The following is a 26,290-nucleotide window of genomic DNA, read 5'->3' as shown; positions in this document are numbered from 1 at the left end:
AAATAGCTCTGATATAGCAGAAACCACTAAATTATGAAATTGCTAAATTGGGAATTGTACTTCAACCCAGAACAAAAAATGTGCTTTGACGGACACTAAATATCTTGCCCAGCAACAACAGTACAGCGGTGGGTAACGAGAGATTTAGAGGGAATTAAATTTGAGGCCTAGTATTTAGGCGCTGGGTCACCGGTATGGATTTAGTGACAGAATTAGACTTGGAAATACACAGTAGCGGGTGTGTGTGAAGTTACTCTGAATGACCCTATGTGCACCTTCAATATTATATACCCTTTTTGGGATAGATTTCAAAGAGCTCTGATATAGCAGGAACCACTAAATTATGAAATTGCTAAATTGGGAATTGTATTTCAACCCAGAACAAGAAATGTGCTTGAACGGACACTAAATAACTCGCCCAGCTACAGCACTAGGGACAGATTTAGCTGGATATAAATTTGAGGCCTAGTATTTAGGCGCTGGGTGACAGGTATGGGTTTAGTGACAGAATTAGACTTGGAAATACACAGTAGCGGGTGTGTGTGAAGTTATTCTGAATGACCCTATGTGCACCTTCAATATTATATACCCTTTTAGGGATAGATTTCAAATAGCTCTGATATAGCAGAAACCACTAAATTATGAAATTGCTAAATTGGGAATTGTACTTCAACCCAGAACAAAAAATGTGCTTTGACGGACACTAAATATCTTGCCCAGCAACAACAGTACAGCGGTGGGTAACGAGAGATTTAGAGGGAATTAAATTTGAGGCCTAGTATTTAGGCGCTGGGTCACCGGTATGGATTTAGTGACAGAATTAGACTTGGAAATACACAGTAGCGGGTGTGTGTGAAGTTATTCTGAATGACCCTATGTGCACCTTCAATATTATATACCCTTTTTGGGATAGATTTCAAATAGCTCTGATATAGCAGGAACCACTAAATTATGAAATTGCTAAATTGGGAATTGTACTTCAACCCAGAACAAAAAATGTGCTTTGACGGGCACTAAATAACTTTCCCAGCTACAACAGGACAACGGTAACGAGAGATTTAGAGGGATTTAAATTTGAGGCCTAGTATTTAGGCGCTGGGTGACAGGTATGGGTTTAGTGACAGAATTAGACTTGGAAATACACAGTAGCGGGTGTGTGTGAAGTTATTCTGAATGACCCTATGTGCACCTTCAATATTATATACCCTTTTTGGGATAGATTTCAAATAGCTCTGATATAGCAGAAACCACTAAATTATGAAATTGCTAAATTGGGAATTGTACTTCAACCCAGAACAAAAAATGTGCTTTGACGGACACTAAATATCTTGCCCAGCAACAACAGTACACCGGTGGGTAACGAGAGATTTAGAGGGAATTAAATTTGAGGCCTAGTATTTAGGCGCTGGGTCACCGGTATGGATTTAGTGACAGAATTAGACTTGGAAATACACAGTAGCGGGTGTGTGTGAAGTTATTCTGAATGACCCTATGTGCACCTTCAATATTATATACCCTTTTTGGGATAGATTTCAAATAGCTCTGATATAGCAGGAACCACTAAATTATGAAATTGCTAAATTGGGAATTGTACTTCAACCCAGAACAAAAAATGTGCTTTGACGGGCACTAAATAACTTTCCCAGCTACAACAGGACAACGGTAACGAGAGATTTAGAGGGATTTAAATTTGAGGCCTAGTATTTAGGCGCTGGGTGACAGGTATGGGTTTAGTGACAGAATTAGACTTGGAAATACACAGTAGCGGGTGTGTGTGAAGTTATTCTGAATGACCCTATGTGCACCTTCAATATTATATACCCTTTTTGGGATAGATTTCAAATAGCTCTGATATAGCAGAAACCACTAAATTATGAAATTGCTAAATTGGGAATTGTACTTCAACCCAGAACAAAAAATGTGCTTTGACGGACACTAAATATCTTGCCCAGCAACAACAGTACAGCGGTGGGTAACGAGAGATTTAGAGGGAATTAAATTTGAGGCCTAGTATTTAGGCGCTGGGTCACCGGTATGGATTTAGTGACAGAATTAGACTTGGAAATACACAGTAGCGGGTGTGTGTGAAGTTACTCTGAATGACCCTATGTGCACCTTCAATATTATATACCCTTTTTGGGATAGATTTCAAAGAGCTCTGATATAGCAGGAACCACTAAATTATGAAATTGCTAAATTGGGAATTGTATTTCAACCCAGAACAAGAAATGTGCTTGAACGGACACTAAATAACTCGCCCAGCTACAGCACTAGGGACAGATTTAGCTGGATATAAATTTGAGGCCTAGTATTTAGGCGCTGGGTGACCGGTATGGATTTAGTGACAGAATTAGACTGGGATATGGCCAAAAAATGAACAGACTATTGCTGGTTAAATGCACTTGGTGTGACAGCTTCACCCTGATGTAGGCTTTAGCCAAAAAACAACCACACCATTGAGGGTTAAATGCACTTGGTGACAGGCGCAGCTTGCCCCTGATTTTGTATATGGCCAAAAAATGAACAGACTATTGCTGGTTAAATGCACTTGGTGTGACAGCTTCACCCTGATGTAGGCTTTAGCCAAAAAACAACCACACCATTGAGGGTTAAATGCACTTGGTGACAGGCGCAGCTTGCCCCTGATTTTGTATATGGCCAAAAAATGAACAGACTATTGCTGGTTAAATGCACTTGGTGTGACAGCTTCACCCTGATGTAGGCTTTAGCCAAAAAACAACCACACCATTGAGGGTTAAATGCACTTGGTGACAGGCGCAGCTTGCCCCTGATTTTGTATATGGCCAAAAAATGAACAGACTATTGCTGGTTAAATGCACTTGGTGTGACAGCTTCACCCTGATGTAGGCTTTAGCCAAAAAACAACCACACCATTGAGGGTTAAATGCACTTGGTCGCAGCTTGTGCTGGCGCACCACAAGACACAAAATGGCCGCCGATCACCCCAGAAAAATGAGACTGACAAACGGTCTGTGCAGCCTAAAAACAGTGAGCAATTGAGGATCAGCAGCTCAATGATCCACAGCTGCAGATCGATCAGTTAATCAAGTCCTTTGGAGGAGTTAATCTGCCTAATCTCGCCCTACTGTCGCAGCCGCAACCTCTCCCTACGCTAATCAGAGCAGAGTGACGGGCGGCGCTATGTGACTCCAGCTTAAATAGAGGCTGGGTCACATGGTGCTCTGGCCAATCACAGCCATGCCAATAGTAGGCATGGCTGTGATGGCCTCTTGGGGCAAGTAGTATGACGCTTGTTGATTGGCTGCTTTGCAGCCTTTCAAAAAGCGCCAAGAAAGCGTCACAAAAGCGCGAAGAAAGCGACGAACACCGAACCCGAACCCGGACTTTTACGAAAATGTCCGGGTTCGGGTCCGTGTCACGGACACCCCAAAATTCGGTACGAACCCGAACTATACAGTTCGAGTTCGCTCATCCCTAATCAGGATGTCTTCAGTTCCAGAACAGAACTTTTTTGGGCCGGAGAAAATACTGCAGCATGCTGCGCTTTTTGCTCCGGCCAAAAATCCTGAAGACTTGCCGCAAGGCCGGATCCGGAATGAATGCCCATTGAAAGGCATTGATCCGGATCCGGCCTTAAGCTAAATGTAGTTTCGGCGCATTGCCAGATCCGACGTTTAGCTTTTTTAGAGTGGTTACCATGCTGCCGGGACGCTAAAGTCCTGGCAGCCATGGTAAAGTGTAGCGGGGAGCGGGGAAGCAGCATACTTACCATCCGTGCGGCTCCCGGGGCGCTCCAGAGTGACGTCAGGGTGCCCCAAGCGCATGGATCACGTGATCGCATGGCACGTCATCCATGCGCATGGGCCGCTCTGATGTAACTCTGGAGCGTCCCGGGAGCCGCGCGGACTGTAAGTATACCGCTCCCCCGCTTCCCGCTCCTACTATGGCAACCAGGACTTTAATAGCGTCCTGGGTGCCATAGTAACACTGAACGCATTTTGAAGACGGATCCGTCTTCAAATGCTTTCAGTACACTTGCGTTTTTCCGGATCCAGCATGTAATTCCGGCAAGTGGAGTACACGCCGGATCCGGACAACGCAAGTGTGAAAGAGGCCTTAGAGGAAGAGTGGATGTTCGGGTTCGTCCGAACTTCGGGTCAAAGTTCGGGTTCCCTGCACTGAGATCAGGGGAGCTGTTTGTTCCCTGTATCAGTCTTCCACAAGACTCCATAGGAACATAATAAAACTCCCATAGGCTGCAATGGTACTTCATTGCAGTCTATAGGACATGTGAACTAATGATTGCATGTTCAAGTCTCCTAAAGGGACGTAGTAGAAGAGTGAAAAAGTAAAAAAAAAAAACTTTTTAAAAGCATAAAAATATGAAGAACGAAAAATGCTAATCACCCCCTTTCCTATTAATAAAAATAAAAAATAAAGATTATTTGCTCTGCCGCATACCAAAGCACTTATACTATTAAAATATAAATGTATTTTTTTTATCCTATACTGTGAATGTCATAAGAAAAAAAAAATCATAATGGCCAATTTGCAATTTTTTTCATCGCTTCACTTCCCCCAGAAAATTGTATAAAAAGTCATATACACTCCAAAGTGGTATCAATTAAAAACTACAGACCACCTCACAAAAAATTTGTCCTCAAACAGCTCAATAGACATAACTATAAAAACGTTATGAGGGTCAGGGAAGGCAGGGAGTAAAAAATGAAACCACAAAAATGGAAAATTTCAAGGTCTTAGGGTTAAAGTTATAGATACTAGTTCTAAACTATGGTTATAAAATAAATCATATATTATAGTTAATCTTCTAATGTCCTAAAAAAATGTCATAACTTTGGATCACTTTAGTACGGTAATTGTTTTTTGTTAGAAGGGTCCCCTGCTGATAAACTGATCACAGGGTGTTCTGCCTCTAGGACCCCAAGCAATCAGCTGTAATTTCTGTGGAATCTGGCAAAACCGTTCAGTTCCCCTGCAGCCTCACCAGAGGGGTAATGAAGGAGTACCCAGTGCTTGTTGAAATCACTGAGCTGTCCTGTCATTAACAGATATACCAAGTCCTCCAGGGGGAGATGGGCTTTGTAGTTATTCTTCTTACTGGCTAATAGGCCTTAAAAGAAGGAACAATTCATAACGAGTGGTCAGAACAATAGACGTGGTCATTCCTGTCACCAGCCACTACAGCTACAGCCTCAAACTACATCTGCCTAAAGCAGGCCATACACATAAGATAAAGGTCTTTCCAGTACAGGGTGGGCCATTTATATGGATACACCTTAATAAAATGGGAATGGTTGGTGATATTAACTTCCTGTTTGTGGCACATTAGTATATGTGAGGGGGGAAACTTTTCAAGATGGGTGGTGACAATGGCGGCCATTTTGAAGTCAGCCATTGTGAATCCAACTTTTGTTTTTTCAATAGGAAGAGGGTCATGTGACACATCAAACTTATTGGGAATTTCACAAGAAAAACAATGGTGTGCTTCACTTTAACGTAACTTTATTCTTTCATGAGTTATTTACAAGTTTCTGACCACTTATAAAATGTGCTCAATGTGCTGCCCATTGTGTTGGATTGTCAATGCGACCCTCTTCTCCCACTCTTCACACACTGATAGCAACACCGCAGGAGAAATGCTAGCACAGACTTCCAGTATCCGTAGTTTCTGGTGCTGCACATCTCGTATCTTCACAGCATATGCATATGTGCAGCACCAGAAACTACGGATACTGGAAGCCTGTGCTAGCATTTCTCCTGCGGTGTTGCTATCAGTGTGTGAAGAGTGGGAGAAGAGGATTGCATTGACAATCCAACACAATGGGCAGCACATTGAACACATTTTATAAGTGGTCAGAAACTTGTAAATAAATCATGAAAGAATAAAGTAACGTTAAAACCAAGCACACCATTGTTTTTCTTGTGAAATTCCCAATAAGTTTGATGTGTCACGTGACCCTCTTCCTATTGAAAAAACAAAAGTTGGATTCAAAATGGCCGACTTCAAAATGGCCGCCATGGTCACCACCCATCTTGAAAAGTTTCCCCCCTCACATATACTAATGTGCCACAAACAGGAAGTTAATATCACCAACCATTCCCATTTTATGAAGGTGTATCTATATAAATGGCCCACCCTGTACACTGATTTTGAAATCAACCACAGTCTTATGTACTACAGTATCTCACAAAAGTGAGTACACCCCCCAAATTTTTGTAAATATTTTATTATATCTTTTCATAGGACAACACTGAAGATATGACACTTTAATACAAGGTAAAGTAGTCAGTGTAGAGCTTGTATAACCGTGTAAATTAGTTGTGTCCTCAAAATAACTCAACACACAGCCATTAATGTCTAAACAGCTGGCAACAAAAGTGAGTACACCCCTAAGTGAAAATGACCAAATTGTGCCCCATTAGCCATTTTCCCTTCCCTGGTGTCTTGTGACTCGTTAGTGTTACCAGGTTTTAGGTGTGAATGGGGAGCAGGTGTGTTAAATTTTGTGTTATCGCTCTCACACACTCTCACACTGGTCACTGGAAGTTCAACATGGCACCTCATGGAAAAGAACTCTGAGGATCTGAAAAACAGAATTGTTGCTCTACATAAAGATGGCCAAGGCTATAAGAAGATTGCCAACACCCTAAAACTGAGCTGCAGCATGGTGACCAAGACCATACAGACAGGTTCCTCTCAGAACAGACTTCGCCATGGTCGATCAAAGAAGTTGAGTGCAGGTGCTCAGCATCATATCCAGAGGTTGTATGAGTGCTGCCAGCATTGCTGCAGAGGTTAGAGAGATGGAGGGTCAGCCTGTCAGTGCTCAGACCATACGCCACACACTGCATCAAATTGGTCTGCATGGCTGTCGTCCGAAAATAAAGCATCTTCTAAAGATGATGTACAAGAAAGCCAGCAGTTTGCTGAAGACATGCAGACTAAGGACATGGATTTCTGGAAACTTATTTTGTTCAGATGGTGTCAAGCATGCGTGGCGGCAACCAGGTGAGGAGTACAAAGACAAGTGTGTCTTGCTTGCAATAAAGCATGGTGGTGGGGATGTCAGGGTTTGGGGCTGTATGAGTGCTGCCAGCTGTGGGGAGCTACAGTCCATTGAGTCAACCATGAATACCAACATGGCCTCCTGCTTGCTCATCTCAGGGCCCGCTCTGCTGTGTCCTGGCTGCCTGCAGTGTCAGGACATACAGAGCGCACCCTGACCTGACACTGCAGGAGGTCAGGTGACTGCAGCGCTAGCCCCGAGAAGAGAAGACAGCCAGGAAAAGGAGAGTGGCATCAGGAGAGGTAAGTTACTTTATTATTTTACAGTCTGATCTAAGGTCTGATATGGAGGTCTAATGGGGGCCTGGAGAGGTCTCACTGGGGGTCTGGAGAGGTCTAATGGGGGTCTGGAGTGGTCTATGGGGGTCTGGAGGTCTGATTGGGGTCTGAAGTGGTCTAAAGTGGTCTAATGAGGGGGGTCTGGAGGTCTGACTGGGGGATCTGGAGAGGTATGACGGGGGTCTGGAGAGGTATGACTGGGGGGGGGTCTGGAGAGGTATGACGGGGTCTGGAGGTCTGACTGGGGGGTCTGAAGGTCTGATTGGGGGTCTGAAGTGGTATAAAGTGGACTAATGAGGGGGGTCTGGAGAGGTCTGACTGGGGGGTCTGGAGAGGTATGACGGGGGTCTGGAGAGGTCTGACTGGGGGGTCTGGAGAGGTATGACGGGGGTCTGGAGAGGTCTGACTGGGGGTCTGGAGGTCTAATGGGGTCTGATTGGAAGTCTAGAGGTCTAATGGGGGTCTAATTGGGGGTCTGGAGGTCTAATGGGTGTCTGGAAGTCTAATAGGGGTCTGATTGGGGGTCTAGAGATATAATGGGTGTCTGATTGATGGTCTGGAGGTCTAATGGGGGTCAGATTTGGGGGTCTGAAGATCTAGTGGGAATCTGGAGGTCTAATTGGGGTCTAGAGGTCTGATATGGGGTCTGGAGGTCTGATATGGGGGTCTGGAGGTCTAATGGGGGTCTTATATGGGGGTCTGGAAGTCTAATGGGGATCTGATCTGAGGTCTAAAACTGGGGTCTTATATGGGGTCTGACATAGAGGTCTAAAGTAGGTTTGGTCTGAGATGGGGGGATCTCATTTAGGGTTTTATATGGGGGTCTGATCTGAAAGGAAGGGGGGATTTTTTTGTACCAGCGCACAATATAAAGAAGTGCGTCAGTACAAAAACACCATCTGTGTGGTACCAGTATTTTCAGGGGGACTGTTTCTGCAGGAAAGTATTGGGGAGCACAGTGGACACAGTATTGGGGGTGGCAGGATGGGGTGTTGAGAAGGTAAGGAGGAGGATGGAAAAGTAGGAAAGTAAGATGTCTGTTTGTCAAACTCTGCAGAGACGAGGCGCGGTCTGGTCACCATGGTGGTCTGGTCTGACAGGAGAAGAGGAAAGAGAATATCTACATCAGAGAAGAGAACTCACTGGATGTAAGAGGTACATATGTGGTGCCATATTACTCTGTATGTTCTGTAGCACTGTATCTAATGTTTTCCAAGTATGTATTTAAATGGGTTGTCCGCTTTTTTTTTTTTTTTTTGTATGAGCGCTGCCTTCTCTGCTCTGTTGACTTGCTCATCACTGCAAATGCTAGGGCGAGCAGGTGAACAGAGCAGAGAAAGCAGCTCTCATATGAGCGCTGCCCTCTCTTCAAATAGCTGATAATCGGGGGTGCCGGAGGACCCCGGCTGATCTGATATTGATGACCTAGCCTGAGGACAGGTCATCAGTAGTATAAAGAGGACAACCCCTTTTACAGTAGGACTGGAGGGAAGGGGGGGGGGCATTTCAATATTTGCCTTGGGCAGCCTAAAAGCTAGGTGCACCAGCGCTAAGTGAAGGGGGAGGGGGCCCAAGCTGAACTCTTGCACCAGGATCCATGAGCCTTTAGCTATGCCCCTGGCCGCAGGGCAGTGTTCCAACATGATAACGACCTAAAACACACCTCCAAGACGAACACTGCCTTGCTAAAGAAACTGAGGGTAAAGGTGCTGGACTGGCCAAGCATGCCTCCAGACATTAACCCTATTTAGCATCTGTGGGGTATCCTCAAACAGAAGGTGGAGGAGTGCAAGGTCTCTAACATCCACCAGCTCAGTGATGTTGTCATGCAGGAGTAGAAGAGGGTTCCAGTGGCAACATGTGAAGATCTAGTGAACTCCATGCCCAAGAGAGTTAAGTCAGTGCTGGTAAATAATGGTGGCCACACAAAATATTTACACTTTGGGCACAATTTGGCCATTTTCACTTAGGGGTTTACTCACTTTTGTTGCCAGTGGTTTAGACATTAATGGCTGTGTGAGTAATTTTGAGGACACACCAAATTTACACCATTATACAAGTTGTACACTGACTACTTTAGTGTCATATCGTCAGTGTTGTCCCATGAAAAGATATAATAAAATATTTCCAAAAATGTGAGGGGTGTACTCAGTTTGGTAAAATACCATATATAGAGGCCTCCTGACTAATCTCAATTGCGCATCAAGGTAAAAGAGGGATTGGCCTGTTGGATTTCAACATGCTCGATCCTTTGTACCTGTGGGGTGTGGTAGCTACGTATGCCCCTTATTACCTTAAGTCAGGAACAATAGCTGTTGGCCGAATGATCATTCAGCTGCGTAAAATGTGTGGCCTTACATTTCATGTGCAATTTTATGGGAAAAGTTCCAGTATAACTTGTGATTTTTTTCATCTAAATCTCTACTCAGTCTGGGTTTAGGAGTCCAGTGGGTGGTCCTTCTCTGTGATTGACACTTATCTCTGTGTGCATAACGATCCAGGAAAGGCTGTCAATCATGTGATTAGGGCAGCCCACTGGACTCCAAAACATAGAAAGAGCAGAGATTTAGATCAGGCCATGACAAGTTATACAGGATTTTTTCCTACAGACTATATATTAATCTGTTCAGCTCCTCCTGCTTTATAATATGCTCTCTGCAAAATGGACTGCATTTTCAATGTGACAGGTTCCCTTTAAGAAAAAGATTGGCTGCTGCTATATTACCTTTTAGGCTGGGTTTACATGTTCAGGTTTTTAGATGCAGTTTTATAAGCCAAAACCAGAAGTGTATTTGAAAAAAAAAGAGGAGAGGTAAAGAAATTGCATCTAAAAACGTGAATGTGTGAACACAGCCTAAGGCCTCTTTCACACGACCGGTTTTTTTTTCTCGTTTTACGGGCCGTTTTTTGCATTCCGTATATGGTCCGTATACGGAACCATTCATTTCAATGGTGCCGCAAAAAAAAACGGAATGTGTTCCGTATGCATTCCGTTTCCGTATTTCCGTTTTTCCGTTCCGTTAAAAGATAGAACATGTCCTATTATTGCCCACAAATGACGATCTGTGGCTCCATTCAAGTCAATGGGTCCGCAAAAAAAACGGAACACATACGGAAATGCATCCGTATGTCTTCCGTATCCGTTCCGTTTTTTGCGGAGCCATCTATTGAAAATGTTATGCCCTGCCCAATTTTTTCTATGAAATTACTGTATACTGTATATGCCATACGGAAAAACGGAAAAAATACGGAAACAAAAAGTGGAACAACGGATCAGTTTAAAACGGACCGCAAAACACTGAAAAAGCCATATGGTCGTGTGAAAGAGGCCTAAAGGGGTTTTCAGGTACATTTCTTTAAAAACCCAATCACCTTTACCTGTGATAATTGTTACTTTTGTAATACACTCACATTATCGAAACGCCACCAATCGCAGGCGTACTCTGCATCATGGTTTTGCTGGAGAATGTGCACAGAAACTTCTAAAACTGGGGGAAAAAATCATATAGCTAGCTCCTGGAGGAAGATTGAAATACACAAAATAAGTATTTGGGGGAATTTTACATGGGATTGTGGTTCAGAGGTGACAGCAAACAATATACAATTTTTCTTCAAGTGCTGAAATCTTCTCTGGTGTGCCGTAAATAAGATTTAGCAACGTATAAGCAACATTTCAAGTACAGAATAAGTTATTGTATAATTCATTCTCTTTTCTCTTTTAGTCTCAACACTTTAATGACCAGACACTTTTTGTGATCATGTGGTGGTTTAACAGTTCTAATGACTACCAAAATAAGTTCTGCAATGTTATTAATGTTTTAGAGAATATTTTAAAAATTTAGGCTACTTTCACACTCGCGTTTGGTGCGGATCCGTCATGGATCTGCACAAACGCATCCGTTCAGATAATACAACCGTCTGCATTCGTTCATGAACGGATCCGTTTGTATCATCTTTAACATAGCCTTGAACACCATTGAAAGTCAATGGGGGACGGATCAGTTTTCTATTGTGCCAGATTGTGTCAGAGAAAACGGATCCGTCCCCATTGACTTACATTGTGTGCCAGGACGGATCCGTTTGGCTCAGCAGCGTTTTGGTGTCCGTCTCTAAAGCGGAATGGTGACGGATCGGAGGCAAACGGATGCATTCTGAGCGGATCCTTTTCCATTCAGAATGCATTAGGGCAAAACTGATCAGTTTTGGGCCGCTTGTGAGAGCCCTGAACAGATCTTGCAAACTGAAACCAAAACGCCAGTGTGAAAGTAGCCTAAAATAAGTTCCCTATTTTGTGTCAGTCGTTTTAGCATATAATATCTATGTATAGATTCTTGTGGATGGGGTGACTATGGTGACCGTTTTGTTTGGTGTGGGCGTTTTATTAATTTTTTGCTATATTATTGGTACATAATATAAAGGCCATTAAAAGATCTCTGAGGAACACTGATATATATATAAATATATATATATATATATATATTATTTTACGTTTTTCCACTGTAACTTGTGCATCCAAAGGAGTTCAGATCAGCGTTATGAATTCCATTATTGCTTTCTGTTGTAACATGGTTATAATTAGGGATGAGTGAATTGACTTCGGATGAAACATCCAAAGTCGATTTGCATAAAACTTAATTTCAATACTGTACCGAACGAGCGCTCCGTACAGTATTAGAATGTATTGCCTCCAATGAGCCGAAGTTATTACTTTGCGAAATCTCACGAGACTTTGCATAATAATAACTTCAGAAATTGGTACCACTTGGAACCGAACCTGAGATAGGGAAATAGTCTTTACAGTATAAATCAATTTCTGAAGTTATTATGCAAAGCCTCACGAGACTTTGCAAAGTAATAACTTTGGCTCATTGGAGCCAATACATTCTAATACTGTACAGAGCGCTCGCTCCGCACAGTATTGAAACAAAGTTTTATGCAAATCGACTTTGGATGTTTCATCCAAAGTCGATTCGCTCATGCCTAGTTATAATGGAAAATAAATGAATTTGTAAGACGGAATTTAAAAGGGAAACCTTTAGAGGCATTCCGTTTTGGTGATGGATCATGTGACGGACCATGTGATGAGCGCAGTGACGTCACCACAGGTCCTTTTCCTCACAGATGAAGACAGAAGAGAAGCCGGGCTGCGCGAAAAAGGGGATTAAGGTGAGTTAAATTTTTTCAAATTTTTTTTAACCCCTCCAGCCCTATTGTACTATGCATTCTGTTTTAAGAATGCTATTATTTTCCCTTATAACCATGTTATAAGGGAAAATAATAATGATCGGGTCTCAATCCCGATCGTCTCCTAGCAACATGCTTGGAAATCGCACCGCATCCGCACTTGCTTGCGGATGCTTGCAATTTTCACGCAGCTCCATTCACTTCTATGGGGCCTGCGTCGCGTGAAAAACACACTAAATAGAACATGCTGCGATTTTCACGCAACGCACAAGTGATGCGTGAAAATCACCACTCATGTGCACAGCCCCATAGAAATGAATTAGTCCGGATTCAGTGCGGGTGCAATGTGTTCACCTCACACATTGCACCCACGCGGAAATCTCGCCCATGTAAAAGGGGCCTTACAGGTAAAAAACATCTCCTTGCACACAGGTAGATCGGATCAAGGTCTGTTATAACCGAGACACCTGGTGATCACTTGATTACCCGGCCCAATAGAGGAAGTGGCCCAGCCGCTTTCTCTATTCACTGCATAGCATTCATTGAGCGCCATGTACAGACGAAAGAAGGAGGAGGAAACAGTACCAAACCACTTCTGTCTTCTCCTTGATCTACCTGCCTGCCACTGACAGCAGAGGCCTGACCTGCCCCTGCAAGATTGCAGAAGAAGGAGCTTTAATATGCGCCACTTGGTCATTATGAGGTTAAAGCGAATGTGTCATCAGAAAATGACCTATTGTTTAAATCACATTTTTATGTGTAAGAATTTTTGATCATATTATTTCTAATTTCCCTTATCAATAACTATATTTAAACATAAAACATAAATTCCTGCAGTTTTCACACTGACCACTATGTCTAATAATTGGCCCCACTTCTTGGTCTGTACAGATCACTCTGCTGCAGTTATATACCATTCTAATCCTGCCTGTACCGATAAGGAGATATCACCTCTGTGTATAGATAAGACAGGACCCACCATTCACAATAGGCGATTGTCAGAGCTTATCTATTCTTTCCTTGTAGAATCACCTCTGCACAGATCAGAGCATGCCTCAACATCTCTCTCATAGAAATCAATAAGGTCCCCTCCTGACCATTGTGTCTATGGATCATGGGGCTGCCCTAACGCAATTTTTTAAATGCTGAACAGTTCAGACAAGATGGCATCTCCCCTAATCATGGTCAGGAAATAGAATTAAAAAATCTGCAATCGGAAAATAAAATCAGATAAAAAGGAAATGTGTGTCACTATCTGGTTTTAACTGGAAGATAAAACTTTTGGTGACACATAATTTTCTTTAAGTAAAAATTAGGTTTAAAATATTGCCCTTGTTCTGGTTGGGAAGACGCTGACCACATATCTCTTGTTGGCTTATCTACCATGAGAACAAAAGGATTGGGCATGTTAAAATCCAACTACCCAGACTTTCCGTCTCCTAACATCTGCTGTCAGGAGGCCCACATATCATTAGATGTTGGCTGGTCTGGCCAAAATCAGCAGGTTTGATCAATGTTAGTCTAATATGCATGGTCAGCTAGTGGTACCATAGTGATGACATGTTAGGACACTTCTACTCAATCCCGATAATTGGCTTATGTAAATGTGAAGACGGTCCCTGGACAAACGAGCAAACGCACACTTGTCAGGTGATCACATCTTTCATGTGGCACCACATATATTTGTGTGTTTGCAGCACATTTGGTTGGGGGGGGGGGGATAACAAATATTTGGGGGTGTGCATATGACATCTGGATGGTAAATAATGCCCTCAGTGCATCCTGCATATGGGGTTTGTGCCACAGTCCTGGGGTATGAGTCGGCTGAGGGGTGCAAGATAGGCCCAGTGAATGGGACAGGAAAAGTGTCACCCAGTAAAGAAGTCAGAGCAGAGATAGCACGGTTGAGAGAGCGGTGCAGAGGGTCTTATTACCACGCCAAGATGGCTGGACCTGAACCTGTGTGTATTCAGCAGCCCCAGCGGACTACTAGTCTAAGTATTGTGTCTGTGGAAGGCCATCAGTGGCAGCATCTTAACCATTGTGAACGGTTCCCTCTGTTTTTAGTGTGAACTGCCATTCCCTAAGCTTATCCACCTGCTTCTGCTTTATCCCTACTGGCTGGCTGTTTATTATAAAGGCCCCTTCTATACTTCAGCCATAGCTCCACTATGGAAAACACCTCCTACACATTGTCCCTAGTAAACAGGGATGTGCTGAGTGAATCAATGATCGCAGTAATGATCATTGTTCCCCATATAGCAGTGTTCATTGCTGCATGTAAATCAGCTAACAGCAATGATGGGGAATGAACCTTTCCCTTCCTGATTGTTGCTCAGCCAATGAAAAAGGGCAATGACCACAAGGAACGAAGCCCACCCCCATCCTGCAATAAAATCTAATAAGGAAATGTTAATCCTGAGAAGAGAGTCGACTTTTGCTGTAAATTGCATTAACCATTTCTTGTTTACAGAAGCATTCCTTATGTTAACGACTCTGAATGGCCACATGTGGTTTGGATCCGCACCCAGACTGCCTCATCACCAAGTACTAGATCAAAAGCCACAGTGAAATTATCATATCTGAAGCAGGGAAGAAACCAGTAGGGTGCTTGTTTCTGACAGACCCACATGTCCACAGCCTGGAACTAAAGGTGGATTTACATGCAGCGATTGGAGCACAAAATACAATTGTCGGGAAGGAAGCGTACCTTTCCGGAAATCGCCTGCTTAGTGGAGGTGAAGCGCTGCATTTACACGTATGAGGATGAGCGATGGCTCCATACAGCTGCATTGTTTCTGGACAAGCAGATCACTGCTTACACAGCACGATCTGCTGCCAAGAAGCGATAAGTAAGCTGTCCGCATTAACAATTGCTTCATCCGATGGACGAGCGTTTGACTCACTGGGTGATGTGTGGCAACTTTAGATGGGCAGATTATCGCTCATTCCCATCTAAAACAATTGAGCAGTGTAAACCCGCCTTAAGAATTCACAGCAAGGCCGCATCCAAGCTGCAGTTTTTGCTGCTTGGATGCGGATCCATTCACTTCAATGGGGCCGCAAAAGATCACTCCGTTCCGTGGTCCCCCCCCAAAAAAAATAACCTGCCCTATTTTTGTCCGCGTTTTGTGGACAAGAATAGGCAGTTATATTAATGGCTGTCCGTGCCGTTCCACAAATTGCGGAAAGCACATGGACGCCCTCCGTGTTTTGCGGATCTGCGATTTGCGGAACGCAAAACACCCAACGGTCGCGTGCATGAGGCCTAAATATTTGGAAATGGAGGACGTTTCCTTAATACTATACAATACTATACAATAATTACTGCCTATGAAAACGTTAAAAAATATATATATTTTTTTTTTAAAAAAAGACTATTTATTTAAATCGCATAGCCCAACAGCAAATAGGCAAAAAAAAAAAAAAAAACTGAAGTGGGCTGTAGGGAGCCCATAGAGACACCTTTGTAATAGCGTCTCCCAGCGTGGATATAATAGTAAATAATCCAATTGGCGCTACCCCAGGTCAACCTCGGCGCTCACCGCACTGATGCATGGGAACCTATATAATGGCTGTGACAACCCCTCTAAACCGTGAGGCAGCTCGGTAACCAGGGACAGTACAGGGAAACAACGAGCGTTCACTTCAATAAAAAAACTGCATTTTCAGCTCATGGTTTTTGGCACAGACGCATTTACAAATAACAAGCAGACGCATACGGAGTAGTTTTTGGACGCTTCCCGTTCATTTCACTAGGAGATTCTGTGTAGATTCTGCCCCAAGAAAGGTGAATGGACGGCTGTTCTGAGCCCTTTTTTTCCAGCTGATTTTGAAACGTGCCAAAATCACTGCCAAAAAACTCTGTGTGAACTGGCCCTAACCCTGTAATTCCTATTCTGACCTTTACAGAACATGACTTCTATACAGGTTTGTTTCAGTAAGGGCTCATGCACACGAACGTGTGTATTTTGCGGTCCACAAAACACAGATCCTCAAAAATTACAGATGACGTCCGTGTGCATTCCGTATTTTGGGGAACGGAAAAGCTGGCCCCTAATAGAACAGTTCTATCCTTGTTCGTAATGCGGACAATAACAGGACATGTTCTATTTCTTTGTGGAACAGACATACGGAGACAGAATGCACACGGAATGACTTCCGTTTATTTTTTTTTGCTGACCCGTTGAAGTGAATGGCTCTGCATATGGTGCGCAAAAAACAGAATGGACACAGAAATAAAATACTGGCTGCCACTATGATACAAAATGCCTATTCTTGTCTGCAATTGCGGACAAGAATAGGACCTGCTCTATCTTTTTTGCGGGGCTGCAGAACAGAACTACAGATGCGGACGGCACACAGTGTGCTGTCTGCATCTTTTGCAGCCCCATTGAAATAAATGGGTCCACAACTGTGCCACTGGCAGCCATGCATGCCCGAGCCATCACACTGCCGTATTTTACAGATGATGGTGGTATGCTTTGGATCATGAGCTGTACCATGCCTCAGCCATACTTTTTTCTTTCCATCATTCCGGTAGAGGTTGATCTTGGTTTCATCTGTCCAAAGATTGTTCTTCCAGAAGTGTGCTGTTTTTTTAAGATGTTTTTAGCAAAGTCCAATCTAGCCTTTTTATTCTTGAGGCTTATGAGTGGCTTGTACCGTGCAGTGAACCCTCTATTTACTTTTATGCAGTCTTCTCTTTATGGTAGATTTGGATATTGATACGCCTATATCCTGGAGAGTGTTGTTCACTTGGTTGGCTGAAGTGAAGGGGTTTCTCTTCACCATGGTAATTATTCAGCGATCATCCACCACTGATGTCTTCTGTGGGCATCCAGGTCTTTTTGTATTGTTGAAGTCACCAGTGCTTTCTTTCTCAGGATGTACCAAACTGTAGATTTTGCCACTCTTAATAGTGTAGCATGAAAATCAAAATGTAAGCACCACACCTCAAATTTAACTCCAGGCCTTTTATGTGCTTAATTGAGAATAAAAAAAATGAAGGAATTCCCCACACTTGCCCATGAAAGATTCTTTGAGTTGAACAAGGTCCCACATGGAAAGGAGCTGAAACTCCTAAACCCTTCATCCAATTTAATGTGGATACTCAAATGAAAGCTAAAGGTCTGGACTTTATGTCCATGTCCATTATATAACTATAACATAGTAACATAGTACATAAGGCCGAAAAAAGACATTTGTCCATCCAGTTCGGCCTGTTATCCTGCAAGTTGATCCAGAGCAACTTGAATATGTTTTGGTAAACAGGTAATAAAAACAAAATTTGTGTCAGTGTCCAAATATATATATGGACCTAACTGTACTAATTCTTTAATGTGATATTTATTAAAATAATATAAAAAGAGATAGAAAAATGACCAGTTTGTATAAAATATAACAATTAAATTGGTTGTCTCGGCACAGACATCTTACATACTGCAGCTACAGGGGCAGACTAATTGTTGTGGGTCCAGCTCCCAGCACCCCTAGCAGTCAGCTTGTTTACAGGGGGAAGCCACAGCCAGACAAAATTGTAGTATTACATGGCAATGGTGTTCCATGTAAGTGGTTATACACATTATATGGAAGTCGATTGGAACCTGAACAATCTTTGAACAAATAAGCATCTGATGAATGAACGTTATGCAGACACAGCCATACACATTTCTGTCCATGTTGGCCATCACAGTCCTTTAAACTGGCCATACATGTTTATTGAGGATAAAAGATCTTTCTGGGAATCTTTCAAAGAAAAATCATGGCCTGTTGGATGAATCAATTGTCCACTGTTAAAAGATCATTTTGATTGAAATCATGGGTTTTGATTAACTTTAGCTAATGTGTATTGACACCATAATGGCTCATTCATACGTCAGTGTTTGCCATTAGTGATTGTGAGCCAAAACCAGGATTAGAGCCTCCACAGAGATAAGGTATAAGGGAAAGATCTGCTCCTGTTCTGTGTTTATAGCCGCACCTGGTTTTGGCTTAAAATCACTGATGGAAATCACTGACCAAAACACTGACGTGTGAATAGGGCATGAGGCAGGGTCTGCACATTCATGTTTTTCAGGTACTTTTTGAAGCCAAAAAACCTCCAAGGCATAGAGCGCCAGTTCGTGCAATGTGTCCAGCTTGGGCACCCAGTAGTTGTAAGGCACAGATGGATCATTGAGGACGTTGACACGGTCTGCTATGTACTCCTTCACCATCTTCCCAAAATGTTCCCTCCTTGTGACATTAGGCCGTACATCAGGGTCAGGGTGCTGGGGAGGTGTCATGAAACTGTCCCAGGCTTTGGAGAGTGTTGCCCTGCCTCTGTTGGAACTGCTGTGCTTTGTCAGAGCAGGTATTTAGTGCTGCTGGGGGAATAATAACTGATAAGTGCATCCAACTGTCAACTGAAAATGCTGACAGGTTGACTCTTATAAAAATGAACAAGGCCTGGATTGACCATGACTTCTCAACTCCACCAGAGGAAAGCGGCTGAACATAAAGGAACTTTAAATGTGTTTTTATAATGTACTGAATACACTGTATTCCCATGCAGCTCGTCCGCCACAAAAACGGGTACATGGTTCAATCTTCCTTTTCTCGTCCTCCTCCTCCTTCTCTTCAATCATATCAACATGCTTATTAGTCTGCCCTCGCTCCTAATGTTGTAGATGGTCAGCACACCTGCAGGCCCTCGCATATAATGTTTTAGAGGGTCAACTCACCGGCAGGCCCTCACCTACAATCTTTTAGAGGGTCAGCTCACCTGCAGGCCCTTGCATATAATGTTTTAGAGGATCAGCTCACCAGCAGGCCCTCACCTGCAATCAGGGGCGTACATAGAAATCATTGGGCCCCATAGCAAGAATCTTAATGGGGCCCCACTAACTCTGTCCACTGGCCCATCCCACCACCTGCCCTGGCTTCTCCCCTGCCATACCCCCAGCAGTTGCAGCCGTGTAGACATTAGGAGCTACTTTCACACTTGCGTTTCTATTTTCCGGTATTGAGATCCGTCATAGGGTCTCAATACCGGGAAAAAAACCCGCTTTTGATTGTCCCCATTCATTGTCTTAGGGCACTTTCCACTATAAGCAGCACACAGGCACAGCTCATTTAGGGGGGGGGGGGGGTGCTATGGTGGTGCTGGCATAATAGTATACCAGTGCCACCATAGCCCCCCTTACCTTATGAACTGTCAGAACCTCCTAATGCATACCTCAGCTGCTGCAGAACATAAAAAGCTTCGTTCACATCTGTGTTGGGGCCTCATTCGTGGATCAAGTCATAAATGCTGGACACAATTTTATAGCCTGGAAGATGGAAACCTGACATCTCATCATAGTCAGCGGGATCCGTCGGGTGTTGTCGTCCATGAAGTGCCAGATCCGGAACTGCAGTGATTTTCGTTGATTTGCTCCTATGACGGCAGAACAGCGAACGTCACCAGCACAGATGTGAACAAAGCCTAATACTCACCTCAGCTGCTGCAGAACATTATAATAGTGACAAGGGAACTACAAGTCTCATCATCACCAGATTATTATTGGAAATTAGGGAGCAACACAGGGAGAGGTGAAAGTGGAGAGAACTACAATTTCCAGCATGTCCAGGCTGTTATGATCAGACACAAGTAGATATTACACAGAGTATAAGGCCGGGTTCATATCACCATTTAGTTTTCAGTTCTTCTGATCCGTCAGATGGAACAGAAAAATAAAGAAAAAAAATGATCCTGTATTTCAAGCATCAGTTCTGCACATTTGGCATATCCGTTTATGCCATATCTGTCGGAGATTTTAGACAGAAAAAAGTCCTGCATGCAAAACGGAAAACTAAACTGTGATGAGAATCCAGCCTAAGAAAAGAGAACTACAACTCTCAGCATGTCCAGATTATAGGACATCATCTAGTTGTACCAGGTAAGAGCTTTAAAAAGAAATAACTATAACCCCTAGTATGGCCAGACTTATTATGGGGCATCAGTATACATTTAAAAGAGGGGGTATAGGAGGAGGGAACTACAACTCCCAGCATTGCCAGCCTGTACTAGGGCATACGTTTAAATTACATTGAGAAACATTATACGACAAAACTACAACTCCCAGCTTTTCTAGGATGTTATGGGTTATCCCAGAACACCACTAACCTCTTCTCCAGGCACCACACAGAAGCTCCGCCCCCTCACAGTGATACGCCACAGGTCTTTCACCAGTCCTCTGCACTGGTCACATGATGATGACATCACCAAAGGTCCTTTAGACTTCTGCTGCTCTGCTATTTATTGGCTTCCTGCACTGGTCACATGGTTGATGACATCACCATAGGTCCTTTAGATTTCTGCTGCTCTGCTATTCATTGGCTTCCTGCACTGGTCACATGGTTGATGACATCACCAAAGGTCCTTCTCCACCTCTTACTTTCTCAGGTAGCCATACAAGTGTAATTAGTGGGCGGGGCCTATCCTCTACTGCGGGCCCCCTTCCCCCAGGGGCCCCATAGCAGCTGCGTGGTCTGCCTCTATTGGAGGTACGCCACTGCCTGCAATCTTTTAGAGGGTCAGCTCACCTGCAGACCCTCGCATATAATGTTTTTGAGGGTCAGCTCAACAGCAGGCTCTCAACCATAATATTTTACAGGGTCAGCTCACCAGCAGGCCCTTGCATATGTTTTTGAGGGTCAGCTCACCAGCAGGCTCTCAACCATAATGTTTTACGGGGTCAGCTCACCAGCAGGCCCTCACCCATATTTTATTCAATGGTTAGCTAAGCAGCAGGCACTCACCCATAATTTTTCGTCCCTAATGTTTTAGATGGTCAGCTCAGCAGCAGGCCCTCGTCTGTAATGTTTTAGAGGGTCACCAGCAGGCCCTTGCTCCTAATGTTTTTGAGGGTCACCGGCAGGCCATCAATTATAATTTTTCAAGGGTGTGTACGATGCACTCTTTTATGTGTAATGCCAGTTCCTTGTAATTTTTGGCAGCCCTTTCACTTAGTACATAGGCTTTATGAGTGTAGGACCTGGGAGTCCAAGATGCATCCAGACATCCTCCCCATGCCGTTCCCAAACCATTTCGGTGGTGTTTCCATCAATTTCTGACCTTTTCCTATGAACCAGACACCCTCCCCTCTTCAGAGCAGGGGGTGCCTGGTTTAATGCACGGGTTCTCCCATTGACTTCCATTGTGCTCGGGTGCTTGGTAGAGCACCCGAGCATCCTGAGATGTTTGACCCGAACACCTGAGCACTTTGGTGCTCGATCAACACTAATAAAAGACACAGATATTACCTCACCTCTTTTAAATTTAGTCCTGGTTTTGGCTTCAAAAACAGCATCAGAAAGACTGTGTAAACCCAGCCAATGGCATAAATGATAGGCCAATAAGGATGGACACCATCTGCTATTTAACAAAATGCAGACCTTCATGTATTAACAAGCAATGCTTCAGAAGAAGAAAACCCCTGACTATACACCTAGGAACATTCAGTCCATATGGAGCTATAAGAACACTGAGTACTTTACTTTTCTATGTGCTCTTTATTTGAAGTGCTTTACTTGTAACTCCATTATTTTGTCAAATATTCTTTTAATTGTTGCACTTTTTTTATACATATTTCTGATACATTTTGCATGTGTGCAGTGTGCACAGAGAGAGTTTTTTTTTAATCATCGGTCTCTGCCTTTTTGATAAGCCACACTTACAGGGGAGGAGTGGGGCTGTATGAAGCCCATAGGTATTAATAGAGTATATGGACAGGAGTTGTCTTCATGAGGCAACCCCTTTAATTGTGAGAACTCCCCAACACAAGGCACTAGAGCAATTTGTTATGGGTGCATTTTCTAAGAGCATTAAAGGGGTGTTCTGGGAATACAATAGGGTAGGTCATAGATATCTGATTGGGATCTTACTCCAGACACCCCTGACGAGCAGCAGTTTGAAGAGGCTGTGGTGCTCTGGTGTGCGCTGTGGACTCCTCACAAAATACCAAGCACAGCACACTGCAAAGCAACTCCTCTTGGTTTTACAGCCCAGGTCCACTCACGTAAATGGAATAGAGCTGCACATACGGTAGATCATGTAACTAATGAACATAATGTCATTGGGCTAGGAAGAGACAATGGCACACGGACCCCCACTGATCAGATATTGATGACCTGTCCTGAACATAGGCCATCAATCGAACTCCCGAAAACCCCATTAAGCTCTGTGTTCTCTCCTTGCTTTCTTTCCAGAAAACCCAAACAGCCAAGAAATACCTGTCCTATGTGTGCTCATTATGAACCTATGTAACACCCTTGATGATACACATGCCAATAAGTGTAATTCAATCTGACTGTATATTGTGTCTGATTATTGCCTGTTACCCAACCATTTATCTGCTATGAGCTCACGTTCAGCAGCAATTATTTTGCACTAAAAGCATCCAGTGACTAGATTTACTCATTTCATTGATGCTCAGTTCACTGTGTATTACTGTCACAACCAGACAGCTGAGAAGCTCTGACAGAGGCCTTTCAGAACCTCCTCCTTGAGTTTCTGTGTTGTGGTATTCAGCTCCTCCTCTCGTCAGCCTCTCTCAGCTGTCATGTGTTGGACTAATTGCTTCCCTTTAAATTCTTCCCCAGAAGGCTTTTTCTGGGCGGCTTAAACTACTTCCTGGAGTGTGTGTGCACGCTGACTCTGTCCTCCTGTGTGCTTCAAAGCTAAGTGTTGTACCTTTATCTGTTATTATCTGTTTGCTGGATCCCAGGTGACCCTGACTCCCTCCGTATCTTGTGTAGGGAGCCGGTGGTCGTGTCCCCTCACTATTGTAGGGTGCTCAGGGCTTTTTAGTCTAGGTTCGTGGATATGCAAACCTCCACCATTCGGATCTTTGCATAGGCTGAGCAGCCAGGGAAAGTGCCAGGTCTTCTGCAGGGGTCTCCCTTGGTTCCTTAGTTTTTGGATCCAGCGAGTCGTTTATACATGTTGCTTTGCCTTGTTTCCTGTACACCGTCCGTGACATTATAAGCCGCCATAACCGTCTCAAGCATGGATCCGGTTTCACTTTTGTCTGAACGCTTCCAGGGTCTTTCATTGGAGGTAGCTGATCTCCGTAAGACTTTTTCTCAGCTTCAAGTGACCGGTTCAGCTTGCGTTCATGGAGTTTGTTCTGAGCCTAAGATCTCGCTCCCGGATACGTTCTCCGGGGGTAGTGAGAATTTTGTGCGTTTTAGAGAGGCTTGCAAACTCCATTTTCGCCTTCTTCCCCACTCCTCTGGTGATGAGGAACGGAGGGTGGGGATCATTATATCGCTGCTCAGAGGTAACAGCTCAGTCCTGGGCCTTTTCGCTGCCGGAGGGGGCACGGCCTCTCCGTTCAGTGGATGAATTCTTTTTAGCCCTGGGTCAGATATATGATGATCCGGATCGTATTGCTCTGGCTGAGTCTAAACTACGTCTATTATGCCAGGGTAAACAATCCGCAGAAATATACTGCTCAGAATTTCGGAGATGGGCAGTTGATACTGGTTGGAATGATGCTGCGCTCCGAAGTCAATTTTGCCATGGTCTTTCAGAGGGATTGAAAGATGCATTTGCCTTTCATGAGAGGCCTATTTCTTTGGACTCTGCTATGTCTCAGGCCGTTCGTATTGACAGGCGTCTTAGAGAGAGAGGAGAGATGTCTCCTTCCTGTCATACGCAGTCCCAGGACAGTGCAGCGGTCCCGCTCTGTGCGCAGGGGTCTCAGTCGCCGTCAGCCCCTTCTGAGCAGGAGCCCATGCAGCTGGGGTTGATTGCTTCTGACAATAGAAGATTCAGCTCGCATGGGAGGGTTTGTTTTTGTTGTGGAGGTATAAATCATTTGGCAAATATTTGTCCCTCTAGGAGATTCAGGCAGTTTTCTGGGAGTAATAAAGAAACAAACAGGAAAAAATCTTTAAAAATGTTCCGTCTGTTACTATTGGCAGGGTTGAGGCGGAAATTGAAGGTTTTCCATTTGCTTGTAGTTCCCGTTTTGTCCTGCCGGCTAGGGTGGCGCTAGAGAGCAAGAACATTTTTTGTGAGATTTTTGTGGATAGTGGAGCAGCGGTTAATCTCATTGATAATCAATTTGCGATAACTCATGGTTTCCAGGTGCGCACTTTGGGAAAGGATATTCCTGTTTTTGCTATCGATTCCGCTCCACTTTCTCAAAAATCATTAAAGGGCATAGTTCACAATATCCGTTTAATTGTGAGTGATGCTCATGTTGAGGATGTGTCATGTTTCGTCCTTAGCGGTTTACCCACCCCTCTGGTGTTGGGGCTGCCCTGGCTCACTAAGCATAACCCCACCATTGATTGGCAAGCGAGGCAAATAAATGGTTGGAGTGACTTTTGCAGAGAGAATTGCCTCATGACATCTGTTTCTGAGGTTGCTACTAAGACTGTACCATCTTTTCTCTCTGAATTTTCGGATGTCTTCTCTGAGAGTGGAGTTCAGGATTTGCCCCCGCACAGGGAGTACGATTGCCCTATTAATCTCATCCCAGACGCCAAGCTGCCTAAATCTCGTTTATACAATCTTTCCCAACCTGAGAGGATCGCTATGCGTGCTTATATCTCTGAGAGTCTGAGAAAAGGACACATACGACCCTCGAAGTCACCTGTTGCCGCTGGTTTTTTCTTTGTTAAGAAAAAAGATGGTTCTTTAAGACCTTGTCTGGATTTCAGGGAGCTGAACAATATCACAATTCGTGACCCTTATCCGCTTCCTCTGATCCCGGACCTATTTAACCAGGTTGTTGGGGCTAAAGTCTTTTCCAAATTAGATTTAAGAGGGGCATACAACCTGGTCAGGGTCAGAGAAGGGGACGAATGGAAGACGGCCTTCAATACCCCTGAGGGCCATTTTGAAAATTTGGTTATGCCTTTTGGTTTGATGAATGCCCCAGCCGTTTTTCAGCATTTCGTGAACAGCATTTTTTATCATTTGATGGGAAAATTTGTATTGGTGTATTTGGATGACATTTTGATTTTTTCTCCCGATTTCAAAACTCATAAGGAACATTTACGTCAGGTCTTGCTCATCCTGCGGGAGAATAAATTATATGCGAAACTGGAAAAATGTGTGTTTGCGGTTCCAGAAATTCAATTTCTGGGGTTTCTTCTCTCCGCTTCTGGTTTTCGCATGGACCCCGAGAAGGTCCGCGCTGTGCTTGAGTGGGAGCTTCCTGAGAATCAAAAGGCACTGATGCGTTTTTTGGGCTTTGCCAATTATTACAGGAAGTTCATTTTGAATTATTCTTCTATTGTTAAACCACTCACTGATATGACCAGAAAGGGGGTAGATTTTTCTTCTTGGTCAGTAGAGGCGCGTAAGGCTTTTTCTGATATCAAGGAGAGTTTTGCTTCCGCTCCCATCTTGGTGCAACCTGATGTTTCTTTACCCTTCATAGTTGAGGTTGATGCTTCTGAGGTGGGTGTGGGGGCGGTCTTGTCTCAGGGTTCCTCTCCTGCCAAATGGCGACCGTGTGCCTTTTTCTCAAGAAAACTCTCCTCCGCAGAGAGAAATTACGATGTGGGAGATAGGGAATTGTTGGCCATCAAGTTGGCTTTTGAGGAATGGCGCCATTGGCTAAAGGGAGCCAGACACCCTATTACCGTATTTACTGACCATAAAAATCTGGCCTACTTGGAGTCAGCCAAGCGTCTGAACCCGAGACAGGCCAGATGGTCGTTGTTCTTTTCTAGGTTTAATTTTGTTGTCACGTTCCGCCCTGGAGTTAAGAATGT

This window comes from Bufo gargarizans, chromosome 4 (genome assembly GCF_014858855.1).
Source record: "Bufo gargarizans isolate SCDJY-AF-19 chromosome 4, ASM1485885v1, whole genome shotgun sequence".
NCBI classification, from domain to species: domain Eukaryota; kingdom Metazoa; phylum Chordata; class Amphibia; order Anura; family Bufonidae; genus Bufo; species Bufo gargarizans.
The sequence above is the reverse complement of the archived record's forward strand: the minus strand, read 5'-3'. Positions refer to the sequence as shown.